Source organism: Lolium perenne, chromosome 4 (genome assembly GCF_019359855.2).
Source record: "Lolium perenne isolate Kyuss_39 chromosome 4, Kyuss_2.0, whole genome shotgun sequence".
Lineage (NCBI taxonomy): Eukaryota > Viridiplantae > Streptophyta > Magnoliopsida > Poales > Poaceae > Lolium > Lolium perenne.
Window position 1 is genome coordinate 294,259,639 of NC_067247.2, and position 15,315 is coordinate 294,274,953.

At 40.9% G+C, this 15,315-nt stretch overlaps 1 long non-coding RNA gene across 1 annotated transcript; it reads left to right on the forward strand.

Moving 5' to 3' along the window:
• Positions 1–2,952: 2,952 nt before the first annotated feature.
• On the forward strand, positions 2,953–4,240 carry LOC127295808 (uncharacterized). The gene is made up of 2 exons (XR_007848103.1): positions 2,953–3,488; positions 3,806–4,240. It is a non-coding gene; the product is annotated as an uncharacterized lncRNA (long non-coding RNA).
• Positions 4,241–15,315: the final 11,075 nt, after the last annotated feature.

Consider the following 15,315-nt stretch of genomic DNA (forward strand, 5'->3'; position numbering starts at 1 on the left):
GCCAGGATTCTGCTGGAAAAAGCGCCGTCAGAATGCAATATTTCGGAAGATCAACAGTTGATGGAAATTATATCAAAAATCCTATTTTTCCAGATGACGAAGGGAGCCAGAAGGGGGAGCCGAGGGGACCCGAGGTGGGCCCACCCCACAGGCCGGCGCGGCCCAAGGCCTGGCCGCGCCGCCCTGTGAGGAGGGGGCCCACAGCCCCCTCTCGCCTCCTTTTCTTCGCGAACGCCTTCGTCCCGAAAACCTAAGCTCCAGAGGGTACCTCGCGAAGAGTTACAGCCGCCTCTGCGAGGCGGAAAACACCAGAGAGAAAAGAGCTCTCCGGCGGGCTGAGATCCGCCGGGGAAATTCCCTCCCGGAGGGGGAAATCGACGCCATCGTCACCGCCATCAAGTTGGACATCATCTCCATCACCATCATCATCATCTTCATCATCATCACCGCCGTCTCCACCGCTGCACATCGTCATCGCTGTAGCAATTTGGGTTTGATCTTGATTGTTTGATAGGGGAAACTCTCCCGGTATTGATTTCTACTTGTTATTGATGCTATTGAGTGAAACCGTTGAACCAAGGTTTATGTTCAGATTGTTATTCATCATCATATCACCTCTGATCATGTTCCATATGATGTCTCATGAGTAGTTCGTTTAGTTCTTGAGGACATGGGTGAAGTCTAAATGTTAGTAGTGAAGTATGGTTGAGTAATATTCAATGTTATGATATTTAAGTTGTGGTGTTATTCTTCTAGTGGTGTCGTGTGAACGTCGACTACACGACACTTCACCTTTATGGGCCTAGGGGAATGCATCTTGTACTCGTTTGCCAATTGCGGGGTTGCCGGAGTGACAGAAACCTAAACCCCCGTTGGTATATCGATGCAGGAGGGATAGCAGGATCTCAGAGTTTAAGGCTGTGGTTAGATTTATCTTAATTACTTTCTTGTAGTTGCGGATGCTTGCAAGGGGTATAATCACAAGTATGTATTAGTCCTAGGAAGGACGGTACATTAGCACTGGTTCACCCACACAACACTTATCAAAACAATGAAGATTAATTAGCCGTATGTAGCGAAAGCACTAGACTAAAATCCCGTGTGTCCTCGAGAACGTTTGGTCATTATAAGTAAACAAACCGGCTTGTCCTTTGTGCTAAAAAGGATTGAGCCACTCGCTGCAATTGTTACTCTCGCACTTTACTTACTCATACTTTATTCATCTGTTACATCAAAACCCCCTGAATACTTGTCTGTGAGCATTTACAGTGAATCCTTCATCGAAACTGCTTGTCAACACCTTCTGCTCCTCGTTGGGATCGACATTCTTACTTATCGAAGATACTACGATACACCCCCTATACTTGTGGGTCATCACCGGCCGGTGTGGCGTGGCTCTGAGCGGATGCTGACGAGCGGGGCCCTGGTTGCCGGGGCGAGCGGGAAGGAGTTCGACCTGCTCGGGAACGAAGAATTCCTCGATGAACAGCCAAGAACACACGGAAAAGTTGGCCCAGAAATCCTCAGATTTCTCGCGACTTTGGAAGAATTGGAGCATAAAAATTGGGGAAGTTGTAGATCAACACTAGTAACATCAGATCTGTGGATCAAAACCACAAAACACGCAACAAATCCGGAGATCAATTTTCGAGCTATTTTTTGGGGCAATTTTTTGGGGAAATTTTTGGGCGAAAATTGGATAGATTTGTGGTCAAATTCGTGGCAACCTTTGCTCTGATACCATATGATGCGGCCTAAGGCCACGTGGGTTGCCCGATCTCACGAATTGACCGAGGGAAAGGCGGGGAGAGGAAGAACACGAAGAACACGGCGATGAACACGATGAACATACGCAAACACACACCAACCCGATACAATTCCGGTTTACTCCCGATAGCCCGAACCACTATCCCGATAGAATCTCTCAAGGGAGAGACACGCGGTAGAATCCCCGAGAGGAAGATCGGTATACGATCGGTGGAATCACACGAGTGAGAGACCGGTGGTAGAATCACAAGTGTGAGAGACTAATCATATAAGGAGTGCCTTGATACAACAGATATGATAATCTAAGGAGGGGGTTTCCCTAATCCCAAAGGGATGGTGGAGGCATGAGCCAAATTCTAGTTCAATCATGGGCCGGAGACTCCGTTGTGAGTTGGCGAGGCCGGCGACTCCGGTGTAGCTGCGCCTGGAGCTTCTTCCATGCTTCCACGACCTCGGCCTTGAGTCCTCGAGCATCCATGGCATCCTCCACTTCCTCCGTACTTGGCGATGTATTCCTATCATGGTCATATGACGGAGGATGAAGTAGCATACCATTCCACATAGGTAATTGTACGCACGCATAAAGGAGAAGATTCACCTTTGCGTGACATGTCGGCGTCGATGCATATGATGTGGCGAAGACCGAAGGTCGGGCTACATCACAAGCCCTAGTATAATTGTTGATCGTGTCTGTTTTTTGAGTAAAAAAAATGGGCGATTCCTCCAAGGACAAGACAGGGGATCCGAGCATGGAAAAAATGTATGAACTCCTCAGCAGACTGTTTGAACAACAACAATCAAAATCAGTTGTTTCTGATACTGTCAAGTATGCACTCGAACCAAATCCAGTAAAACTGTCAGGTCCTGGTGACTATGTCAGCTGGGCACGCCATGCTCAACTAATATTAAGTTCCCATGGTTATGAGTGCATGCTGAATTGTGATGAAGAAAAGCAGAAAACCAGTGATGCTTATACAAAGCAAAACAATGACAGAGTATTGGTATGGCTGCTAGGAAGCATGGAACCAACAGTACGGCAGCATGTTGAAATAATGTCAAGTGTGTCTGAAGTGTGGAAATCCCTAGAGAAGCAATTTTCTGGGAAATCAAACAAAATGCATGCGAACCGCATCATGGAAGAACTGACTCACTTAAAGCAGGGCACCAATTTTCTGTCACAGCCATCCATCATAAATGGTTTGAGCCGATTGTGGCCAAACTTTTTCTTGATGGACTGAACATGGAATTTAATCTTCGTCGACAACTTATTTTCTCCCAAACAGAATGGCCCAGCCTTGATGATATTATATCCAGTGTACTTGAGGAAGAGACTCGCTTATCTCAACCTAAAGAAGATGATCTGACATGTGGAGATAATCGTGCAGCATTATCTATGCAATATTGCCACACCGCCAAGTCCTTTGTCAAAGACAAAAGCAAGTCATTCTGTGACCACTGTAAGAGGAATTGACACACAAACGATGTTTGTTTTGAGTTGCATGGCTACCCACCTTGGTGGGATAAAGGGAAACCTCGGTCAGGGGGAGTTCAAGGGGTCAATAAAAGGCAAGCTAACTATATTACAACCTTGCGGGAGCCACCGGTGGTAGATGTACGAGATCTTGAGGAATTCAAATCCAAGCTTAAACTCTCAGAAAGCTCATCTTCCTTCCAGGACACCTCTAAGGCTGACCCCATGATCATTACCACCTCTCACCAAGGTATGAAACCTTATCAAGCCAACACCACCACCAAGTCAAAATCCTGGATTATTGATACAGGAGCTACAAACCATATGATAGGGGCTTCAGACCTATTTCTCTCGTATACACCTTGTTCGGGTAAAGACAAGGTTCGTGTAGCAGATGGTTCCATGGCACCAATAGTTGGACGCGGATCCATCCGTTGCACAAACTCATTGTCATTATCTCCAGTTTTACATGTTCCAAAATTCCCAGTCAATCTCCTATCATTTAGCTCTATTGCAAAATCACTTAATTGTGGAGGTTGGTTTGATCCTACTTGTTGTGTTTTCCAGGAGCTAAAGACGGGGAGAATCTTAGGGACTGGGACCGAGCATGATGGGCTCTACTACCTTGACGATGGAAGTGACGAAGTGGCTCTCACATCCTTCTTATCACCATGTCAAGAGTTAGTGTTACATCACCGTAGGCTTGGTCATCCTTCTTTTACAGCTATGTCACGTGTCTATCCTTCTTTGTTTAAGTCGTGTCCTAAGGATGTCCTAGTATGTGATGCTTGTGAACTAGCAAAGCATACCAGGGGCTCCTACCCAAGCGTTGGTCTGAGAAGTAAGAGACCATTTGAAGTAATTCATTCTGATGTTTGGGGACCCTGTGAGGTTGTTTCTGTTTCTGGACATAGATGGTTCGTAACCTTTATAGACTGCTTTAGTCGTTACACGTGGCTTTATCTCCTAAAGTATACAAGTGATGTCTTGTCTTGTTTTAAAGATCTGTGTGCTCTTATTAAAAATCAGCATGAAGCCACTGTTAAAATCTTACGCGGAATATTTAATCATGATTTTAATTATTTTCTTGCTTCAAATGGTATAGAACATCAAACTACATGTGTTAACACGCAAGAACAAAATGGTGTGGCTGAGCGGAAAAATAGACACTTACTTGAGGTTGCAAGGTCTTTGATGTTTACAATGAATGTTCCGAAATTTCTGTGGGGTGAAGCAATTAAAACTGCAACTTATTTAATTAATCGTATGCCCCTTCGTGTTTTAGCTCATAAAACTCCTACAGAGTGTCTTTTAAAGGTTTTTGGGTGTGTTTGTTTTGTACATGATTATAGAAATGCTGTTGGAAAATTAGATCCACGAGCCCTTAAATGTGTGTTTATGGGGTATTCTTCCTCGCAAAAGGGCTATAGATGTTGGTGTCCCTCTGAGCATCGATTCTTTGTAAGTATGGATGTGACATTTCGTGAAAATGAATCATATTATGGGCCTGATGTGGGGTCTGGTATTTCCTTATCCTCACCTGAAGAGCGGCAAGAAGGTGGGAGTGATAATGTAAGGCCTGTCACTTCAGGTGATATGTCAATTACTAATGATACACAAAACCAGGGGGAGGAAAATGATGGTGTTAGTGATAATAACTCTTGTCATGGAGATGAGGGCGATGTGGTAGGATCCTCGCCACTTCTATCTCAAGGTGAAGAGTCTTCAATGCATGGGGACCCAGGTACCAATACTACCCCTCCTAGTTCGATAGCTCCTATTAGCACTTCAAGGCAAAGTGATAATCAATCGTCTACTTCAATAGATACCCTACCTATTGCCTTAAGAAAATCCGCTAGAACACGAAACACACCAGAATATCTCAAAGACTACAAACATGATATAGCCAATTACATCTCCTACAAGTGTTGTAGTCCATCCTTTCAAAGTTTTATTGCTTCTCTAGATTCAATTTCCATACCACGTGACTGGAAAGTGGCCTTAGATGATCCAAAATGGAAGGAAGCAATGCTGGATGAGATGAGAGCATTGGAAAAAAATAAAACTTGGGAGCTCGTAGATCTACCACCAGGTAAGCAACCAGTAGGTTGTAAATGGGTGTTTACTATTAAGCACACACCAGAGGGTAAGATTGACTGATACAAAGCACGCCTTGTAGCAAAAGGGTATACACAGACCTACGGTATAGACTATGAAGAAACCTTTGCGCCTGTGGCAAAGATGAATTCTGTGAGAACTCTAATATCTTGTGCGGTGAATTTTGATTGGAGCATTTACCAAATGGATGTAAAAAATGCATTCCTTCATGGGGATCTACATGAAGAAGTGTATATGCAAATTCCACCCGGGTTTGAGTCCAGTTATAATACAAAGAGAGTGTTACGCCTGCATCGCTCCTTGTATGGGTTGAAACAATCACCAAGGGCGTGGTTTGATTGTTTCAGACAAGCTATTCTAAAAAGAGGGTATCGACAGAGAAACGCTGACCACACATTATTCTATAAACATGCTAACAATAAGGTTGCTATCCTGATAGTCTATGTTGATGATATTGTGATCACAGGCGATGACACCAAGGAAATTGTTGGCCTGAAGCATCATATTGCGCGGGAATTTGAAGTCAAGGACCTTGGACACTTCAAGTATTTTCTTGGCATAGAAGTCTCACGTGGACCAAAAGGTATATTTCTAACACAAAGGAAGTATGTTTTAGACCTGCTCAAAGAAACTGGCATGTATGGTTCAAAACCAGCTGCTACTCCCATTGAGCAGAATCATAGACTAAGCAGTGATGCAGGAAACCCAATTGATAGAGAACGCTACCAGAGACTTGTGGGAAGGTTAATTTACCTTTCCCACACGCGCCCCGATATTGCATTCGCTGTGAGCATTGTGAGTCAGTTTATGCATAGCGCAAGAACAGCTCACATGGATGCTGCCACTAGAATCTTGCGGTACCTTAAAGGCTGCCCAGGAAAAGGTCTTCTTTACACTAAGCAAGGAAACTTACAAGTTAAGTGTTATACCGATGCGGACTGGGCTGGTTCTCTAGATGACCGGCGATCCACTTCTGGTTATTGTGCATTTGTTGGAGGGAACTTAGTCTCTTGGCGAAGTAAAAAAAACAGAACGTGGTAGCCAGATCAACTGCTGAAGCTGAATTTAGATCCATGGCACATGGTATATGTGAACTACTATGGCTGCAAATTCTCCTAAGTGAACTAAGATTATTCAAGTGTAAGCCTTTGATGCTTTATTGTGATAACAAAGCAGCCATTGATATTGCAAATAATCCAGTGCAGCACGATCGAACTAAACATGTTGAAGTCGATCGTCATTTCATCAAAGAAAAACTTGATAGAGGAGTAGTCTGTATACCATATGTGACCTCAGCTAGTCAAATAGCAGATGTTTTAACCAAAGGTTTACCAGAGAAGCCATTTTCTGTGTTTTGTACCAAGATGGGTCTATTTGATGTGTTTGCCCCATCTTGAGGGGGAGTGTGGTGTGAGTTGAAATTTATGTATCTAGTAGGACCTTAATGTAAAATGTACACATAATAATATATAGAAGAGAATAGAAAGAGGGATCGGCAACGATCCAGAAATTTCCCCATACTGGAGCTCTGTCCCCTTCTCTATTCTCCCTCACAAACCACTAAATCCGTTTGAATCTCCGTGATTTCTGCATGAGGTTCAACAAAAACGCAATTAGCAAGAAAGTTCACAGTATTGTTTTTGTCATCATAACACCACATTCAAACATCTTTTTTAAAATTCAAGTTTACCCGCTTTATATGGTTAGTCATTCAGGTGGCTTCTAACTTGTACCCACCATGTAGTATTGGAAATATCTTTTGGAACTGGTGTTGCTCATTCATTTGAAAGTGAACTAAGATTACCAGAGATGCATGTATGATAGAATTTTTCACACAAGATTTCCCACGCGTTGCTGCGGAAGAACGTGGAAAATAAAGAAATTACAAATTTATGAGAAATGAACTTCGTGTGAAAAATCCACTTGCACCTAAGGTTCAAACATACACCAACAGAATAGCATTAAACTTTTCGCATCAACGAAGTTTAAGTAGATAAACCGAACATTTCACTCTTTACATAGTCCAAATAAGCTACTTTTGCAATATTTTGAAACGGATCATGGTCATGGGAACATGCAGAGCGAGCGAAAAGATCGATCAACTATGATTTATTTTCCTCACAATACAGAAAACCTTACGTAGATGTAGCGGCATACTAAATTAAGGGTACTTTTCTATTTCCTTGCATTTTGGGATAGCGAGAACACCAGCAAGTATGAAAAGAAATCCACATATATATTCAAAATAGCTTGAACTTTTTCCCTGTAATCACATCATCCATTTGAACATCTTGACATGATCTTGTTCAGTCCTCTTAACATTATGGCACGCATATATTGTCTTCAAACCAGCTTAGCACCCATATATATTTACTGGAGCATGATACGGGAAAAGCTTCCTTGAGAAACTTGTAGCATCCTTCATTTGCAGGTAGAGACTTTAGCAATGAAGTATCATATATGTGGGTTAAAAAAAGCAACAACCTAGTCACTTCCAATAATATGTTAAACCTTCCTTTGGTAATATCTGATTCATAAATGCAACATAGAAAATTATCGTGCCTTAGAAGCAACACCAAGTTGCTCAAAAAGATGTAACGAAATGGCACGGTTGGTAACAAATCAAAAATGGATTAACTGAAATTAGAAGTTACTGAACTGAGCTAACCTGTGGCTATGAATATGACGAAATCCATTTCCAGCTTTGAAGGGTAAAAGGCTGAATGAAGGTTGAAACTATTACTGCAACCTTGTCGTGTACATTTATCAAGACAGGTGATATGCATGCGATCCTTTCTTGTACCAACCTATATCTCCTGCGACCAAAACGGTAGCAGCACGAACACAAACATAATTCACAGCAAAATAAATCAAGCACAAATGCTTGAAGCCGTTGAAACTTAGCACCTAAATCAAGGAGTGAATCACATTAAGGTACCAATCCCACAGAACCTAGGAACGGCAAAGAAATCCCTGCACCAAAAAAGATTAAGCATGAAAGCATCCATGATCCATGTAACATGAGAAACCAAAGTGCTAGCAGGTGGCGCTTAGAATCTGGTCGATGCATCAGATGTTGTCAGGACTCGGAATTTTTCAGCAGCACCGATGCAACCGGGAAATATACAAAACCTTAAAAAATATTATTTGATTTTTCTGTAGATTAAAAAGCGCTTACATCCCAGTATTTTAATCATAGAATGTAACGGAGAAGTACCCATGCAAGAAGAATGCGGTCACATGGATTTGAAGGTAAGCTAACATCCATATTCTGAGATGCAATGGTTAAATGCTGATATATATTTCAACATAACACAAAATAAAATATCCAAGGTAGTGCTTGTCAAAGAATTCAAAAAATTGAGATTAGAACAATAAACGTAGCAAAAGAAAATAGCAAAAAAATTGCTACTCGGTATATGTATACTTGTACATCAATGGGAGTATTAAATGCTGGAATGCATGTAGGGATACGTTGCATAGAAAACAAAAAATTTCCTACCGCGAGAACGCAATCCAAGCCAAGATGCAATCTAGAAGATGGGAGCAACGAGGGATGAACGAGACTAACCCTTGAAGATTTCCAAAGCCTATAAGAATAGGCTCTTATTGCTGCGGTAGACGATCACTTGCCGCTTGCAAAAGCGCGTAGAAGATCTTGATCACGGTGCCACGATCGGGCAGCACCTCCGTACTCGGTCACACGTTCGGTGTTGATGAAGACGACGTCCTTCTCCCCGTTCCAGCGGGCAGCGGAAGTAGTAGCTCCTCCTTGAATCCGGCAGCACGACGGCGTGGTGGCGGTGGCGACGGAGAATTCCGGCGGAGCTTCGCTAAGCGTTGCGGGAGAGGTGGAGGAGAGGGGGCGGCTAGGGTTTGGGAGAGGGGGTGGCCGGCCACTATGGGCTGCGGCCTCCTTGAGGGCTTGTGGTGTCCGGCCCCCTCCCCTATGCCCCTCATTATATAGGTGGAAGCCCCAAGAGTTGTAGTCCAAGTCTTCGAGTAAGACCCCAACACCAAAACTTCCCAAAGGTGGGAAACCTACTCAACGGGGGAGTCCTACCCAAGGTGGGACTCCCACCTTTTCCTTAGGTGGGGTGGCCGGCCACCTCAGGTGGAGCCCACCTGGGACTCCTCCCTTAGGGTTTGGCCGGCCAAGCTTGTGGAGTCCCTCCGGGACTCCACCTTCCATAGTGCCTTTCTTCCGGACTCTTCTAGAACCTTCTAGAACCTGCCATAAATGCACCGGATCATTTCCAAACTTGGAATATGACTTCCTATATATGAATCTTATTCTCCGGACCATTCCGGAACTCCTCGTGATGTCCGGGATCCCATCCGAGACTTCGAACAATACTTCGAACTCCATTCCATATTCAAGTTCTACCATTACAACATCGAACCTTAAGTGTGTCACCCTACGGTTCGTGAACTATGTAGACATGGTTGAGATTTCTCTCCGACCAATAACCAATAGCGGGATCTGGAGATCCATAATGGCTCCCACATATTCAACGATGACTTAGTGATTGAATGAACCATTCACATACGATACCAATTCCCTTTGTCACACGATATTTTACTTGTCCGAGGTTTGATCATCGGTATCACTCTATACCTTGTTCAACCTCGTCTCCTGACAAGTACTCTTTACTCGTACCATGGTATGTGGTCTCTTATGAACTTATTCATATGCTTGCAAGACATTAGACGACATTCCACCGAGAGGCCCCAGAGTATATCTATCCATCATCGGGATGGACAAATCCCACTGTTGATCCATATGCCTCAACTCATACTTTCCGGATATTTAATCCCACCTTTATAACCACCCATTTACGCAGTGGCGTTTGATGTAATCAAAGTACCTTTCCGGTATAAGTGATTTACATGATCTCATGGTCATAAGGACTAGGTAACTATGTATCGAAAGCTTATAGCAAATAACTTAATGACGTGATCTTATGCTACGCTTAATTGGGTGTGTCCATTACATCATTCATATAATGACATAACCTTGTTATTAATAACATCCAATGTTCATGATCACGAAACTATGATCATCTATTAATCAACAAGCTAGTTATACAAGAGGCTTACTAGGGACTCCTTGTTGTTCACATAACACACATGTATCAATGTTTCGGTTAATACAATTATAGCATGGTATGTAAACATTATCATAAACACAAAGATATATAATAACCATTTATTATTGCCTCTTGGGCATATCTCCAACAGTCTCCCACTTGCACTAGAGTCAATAATCTAGTTTACATTTGTAAAGATATAACACCTTGGCCTTCCGGTGCTTTATCATGTTTTTCTTACGGGAGAGGTTTTAGTCAACGGATCTGACACGCTCAGAAACGTATGTATTTTGCAATTCATTTGCGTCTTAACGCATCACTCATTTTCCAAATGAGTCGGCATTAAATATGTTTGGTCTTCTGGTGGAACCTTAATTCTGCGGTCTGAAATATGTCACTAATCTTGTCACACACAATATAGCTTCAAAGTTCGGACACTATCGGAACTATACCAAGTTCTCAAAGAACTTCTTGACTTAACATCCTCAGTCATTGTCAAAACAATGACATACTCTGCCTTCGTTTGTAGAATCCGTCACAATATTTAGAACTCTTCTAAATCTAGCATAGACAACTTTTAGCTCATTGTGCTACCTTTTTAAACAACACTTAGTCTAATTTGAGATTGAAATTGTATTTTATATGTGACAAAACCAATATCGGTGCAACACCTTACAGCGATTTGTTTGTCATTTCTCCATACAAAATTATATATATATATATCCTTGGTTCTTCTAAAGTACTCAAGGATATTCTTACTGTTGTCCAATACTCATCACATGAATCATTCTGGTCTATGCTCCTAACTTTTTAGAGCACAAGATATCTGATTTTGTACATACTATTCATGATCTAAAATCACTCATGTGTTTTTACTCATCGAATGTTAGATAAACTCAAGTCTTGTTAAACCTTCACATGACAAGAACATTTTCTTAATATTTCTATATTGAACTACTTCAATATCCATTCTATGTACTTTGACTTAAAACTTATTATGTGTTTCAATCTATCTTCATAGATCTTTACACTAAATATGTTTCAGTCCATATCCTTTCATTGAAGTTAATTTTCAATGAAACCTTTTAATCAAGTATATAATTACATCATTTATAACCAACTATATGTCATCTACATAAGTATTATAAATATGTCTCAGCGCTCCCACTTAATTTCTTGCAAATGCAAGCCTCTTCATCGTCTCTGATGAAATCAAAAACTCTTTGACTATTTCATCTGGTGAAGATTCCAACTCCGTGATACTCACTTCATCCAATTGAAGTTCGTATACCTATCTAGTATTCTACGGACTAGCAAAACAATTGGTTGTATCTTGTATACACCTTTAATACATACTTCTGTTAAGTAGTGTATTTGGCCATCCTACTAGCATATCTCATAAAAGAAATATGTAGTGATTACTACAATAATCCACATAGACTATAAGCATTGCTACGGAAGATTTAATCTTATCATAGTCAACTCTTTGAACTTTGTCGTAAACAACTTTTCGACAAGTTGAGCTTCTTCAAGGATATTTCATCCAAGTCCATCAATTTCATAGATCCATTTACTTTCAAAAAGTATTCATCTATCTTGGATTTCATGGCGTATAGCCATTTTAACGGAGTCAGGGCCCATCATAACTTCTTTGTTTGTAGTTGGTTTATCATTGTTCAAAATCAATCCTTTGTCCACAAATCATTTATTTGATCACAAAGTAAACCATACCTACAAGGTTCAATATGTACTTCGATCTCCATGGCTAAAACACTTTGTAGTCATGGGAGCCATGATCGTCGTGGCCGCTTCCGAAACCAATTCCGATGTTGTGCTACTCTGATCATTATGCTCAGGTTCATAAACCTTATCAAATTATATTGTCCTCCCACTCAAATACTTCACTAGAAACAATTTCTCGGAAATAAGAAACATTGACAAACACTTTTGTCTTTGTCTCGTGGGAAGAATTCCCAATTAAATCTCTGGGATAACCAACAAAGACATTCATCCGATTTTGGTTGTAAACTCTTAGACCAAAATTTAAAGAAAAGACTATTAGGGTTTATACCCATACCATAACTTGTATGGTGTCATTTCAACGGATCATGATGATGCTCTATTCAGTGTAAAAGTGGTAGTCTCTAAAGCATAATCCACAAAAATATAATGGCATTAATATTTTATCTCATCATTGACCCAACAAGGTTTGGATACATCTCTCGGATACTTCATCATCACTATGATACTCCAAGAAACGTGAGTTGTAGAACAATTTCATAACTCTCTTAGATGTTCGCTAAAACTAGTAATTCAAATATTTCCACTATGATCCAATCATAGATATTTGACTTTTCTATTACGATGATTTTCACTTCATGCTGAAATTTATTTGAATCTATTCAAATGTTTCAAACTTCTTCCTTATCGAATATATCCACATATATATACTCAATTCATTGTTGGAAGTTTTCATGAAGTAGAAGAATCTCCCGCACATAACTATGCCCAGTGAACCACATACATCATAACGTATTTTTCCACTAAGTTTGTTGCCCGTTCTACTCTTGGCCTATGAACGGTATTTTAATCATTCTCTTTTGAAAAGATTTGCAAGCGCCAAATGATTCAAAAATCAAATGACTCCAAAGATCCATTTGCATGGAGTTCCTTCATGCGTTCCTTTCTAACATGACCTAAATGGCGGTTCCACAAATAAGTGGACTTCAAATCATTTGCCTTATGGCATTTTAGCGTCAGTGTTATGTATGTGTGTTTCACCATTAAGATTTATAATAACTTATCCATCGTACATGGAGTAATGTCATAATTTGAACAACTCATTGTTTTCATTTGACCAGAGCAAAATAACAATTATTAAGTTCTTTATTATAAATTCTAAGGGCTAGATAGAATGCTAACGACGAACATAATAACACTTTATTTTGTTCCAGACGTGCATTCCTATCATATTCCTTGTCAGTCACTTAGGCCATTGTATTCTTGTATTGCGTTGTTTTGTATGACACTTCATACCAACCAATATAGTACCAATACCCAAGAATTTCATAGTGTGACTTAACTAGGAATACAACCATAACATGTATATCATTTATATACACCTGAGCTAGACTTTCTAGTCTTTTCTTTTCTTTTTGCCAAAATATCTTTTGCAGTTTCTCTTTTAGCTTTCCTCATTATTCAGAAAAACACTTCAACATTATTAACTTCCAGGTTTGTTGGTCAAATACCAATAACCTTGAGGTTCTTACTTTAAGTTGATCATCATATGACAAGTGTTTCAGATTTCACTATTAGTATCTTTGTAATATGATGAACAATTTCACTCATAATTTTATCCATCATATCATGACAACTTTCCGAGACCATGTCTTTACATGCTAGGCTCGTAAAGTTTTAACCTTGGTATTCGCATGTGCAAATCTGGCTTGCACCCGTTGTATGCACACGTAGAATCTATCACACCCGATCATCACGTGATGCTTCGAAACGACGAGTCTTAGCAACGGTGCATACTAAGGATGATAACTTCATGGATATGCGAATATTATTAGTGCCCCAATAGTTGGAGGATTGTGACGCCTGGCGTCTTCAACCTTCATACATTCCGATAAAACTTATGAGTTTATGTAGTCTCACCAAATTATATTCTATCATCTTGCAATAAGGTCTTAGATATCACATATATCTCATACCTTGATTATTTCTGAAAACTAAATTTTCAGCTCCTTACTTTTCAAGCATATTTGAACTTTCAAGTTTCACGGAGACAAGATAACTTTAGGTACTAATTGAAACCATAGCTCTTTGAATCAACAATGTGAGGTTTACTAAAAGTTTGCAATAGGACTTAATCAATTCTTGATTCTTTAACAATACGGTACCAATCCGTAAAGTTTCTTGTCAGATTTTAACAGTATTTCTATCTCAATTACAAGACTAGCGCATAGAAGTAAACGGATGCCAATACTACAAAATTAATTCAAAATACTACTCAGACTATGTTTATGATAATTAGTTCATGTTTTAATCTAATTACTAATGAACTCCTGATACGCGTACAGCACGCGACCGTTGGGAACCCCAAGAGGAAGGTGTGATGCGTACAGCGGCAAGTTTTCCCTCAGTATGAAACCAAGGTTTAATCGAACCAGTAGGAGCCAAGAAGAACGTTGAAGGTTGATGGCGGCGAGATGTAATGCGGCGCAACACCAGGGATTCCGGCGCCAACGTGGAACCTGCACAACACAACCAAAGTACTTTGCCCCAACGAAACAGTGAGGTTGTCAATCTCACCGGCTTGCTGTAACAAAGGATTAGATGTATAGTGTGGATGATGATTGTTTGCAGAGAACAGTAGAACAATTGCAGTAGATTGTATTCGATGTAAAGAATAGGACCGGGGTCCACAGTTCACTAGAGGTGTGATACACGTACAGCACGCGTCCGTTGGGAACCCCAAGAGGAAGGTGTGATGCGTACAGCGGCAAGTTTTCCCTCAATATGAAACCAAGGTTTAATCGAACCAGTAGGAGTCAAGAAGCACGTTGAAGGTTGATGGCGGCGAGATGTAGTGCGGCGCAACACCAGGGATTCCGGCGCCAACGTGGAACCTGCACAACACAAACCAAGTACTTTGCCCCAACGAAACAGTGAGGTTGTCAATCTCACCGGCTTGCTGTAACAAAGGATTAGATGTATAGTGTGGATGATGATTGTTTGCAGAAAACAGTAGAACAATTGCAGTAGATTGTATTTCAGATGTAAAGAATTGGACCGGGGTCCACAGTTCACTAGAGGTGTCTCTCCCATAAGATAAATAGCATGTTGGGTGAACAAATTACAGTT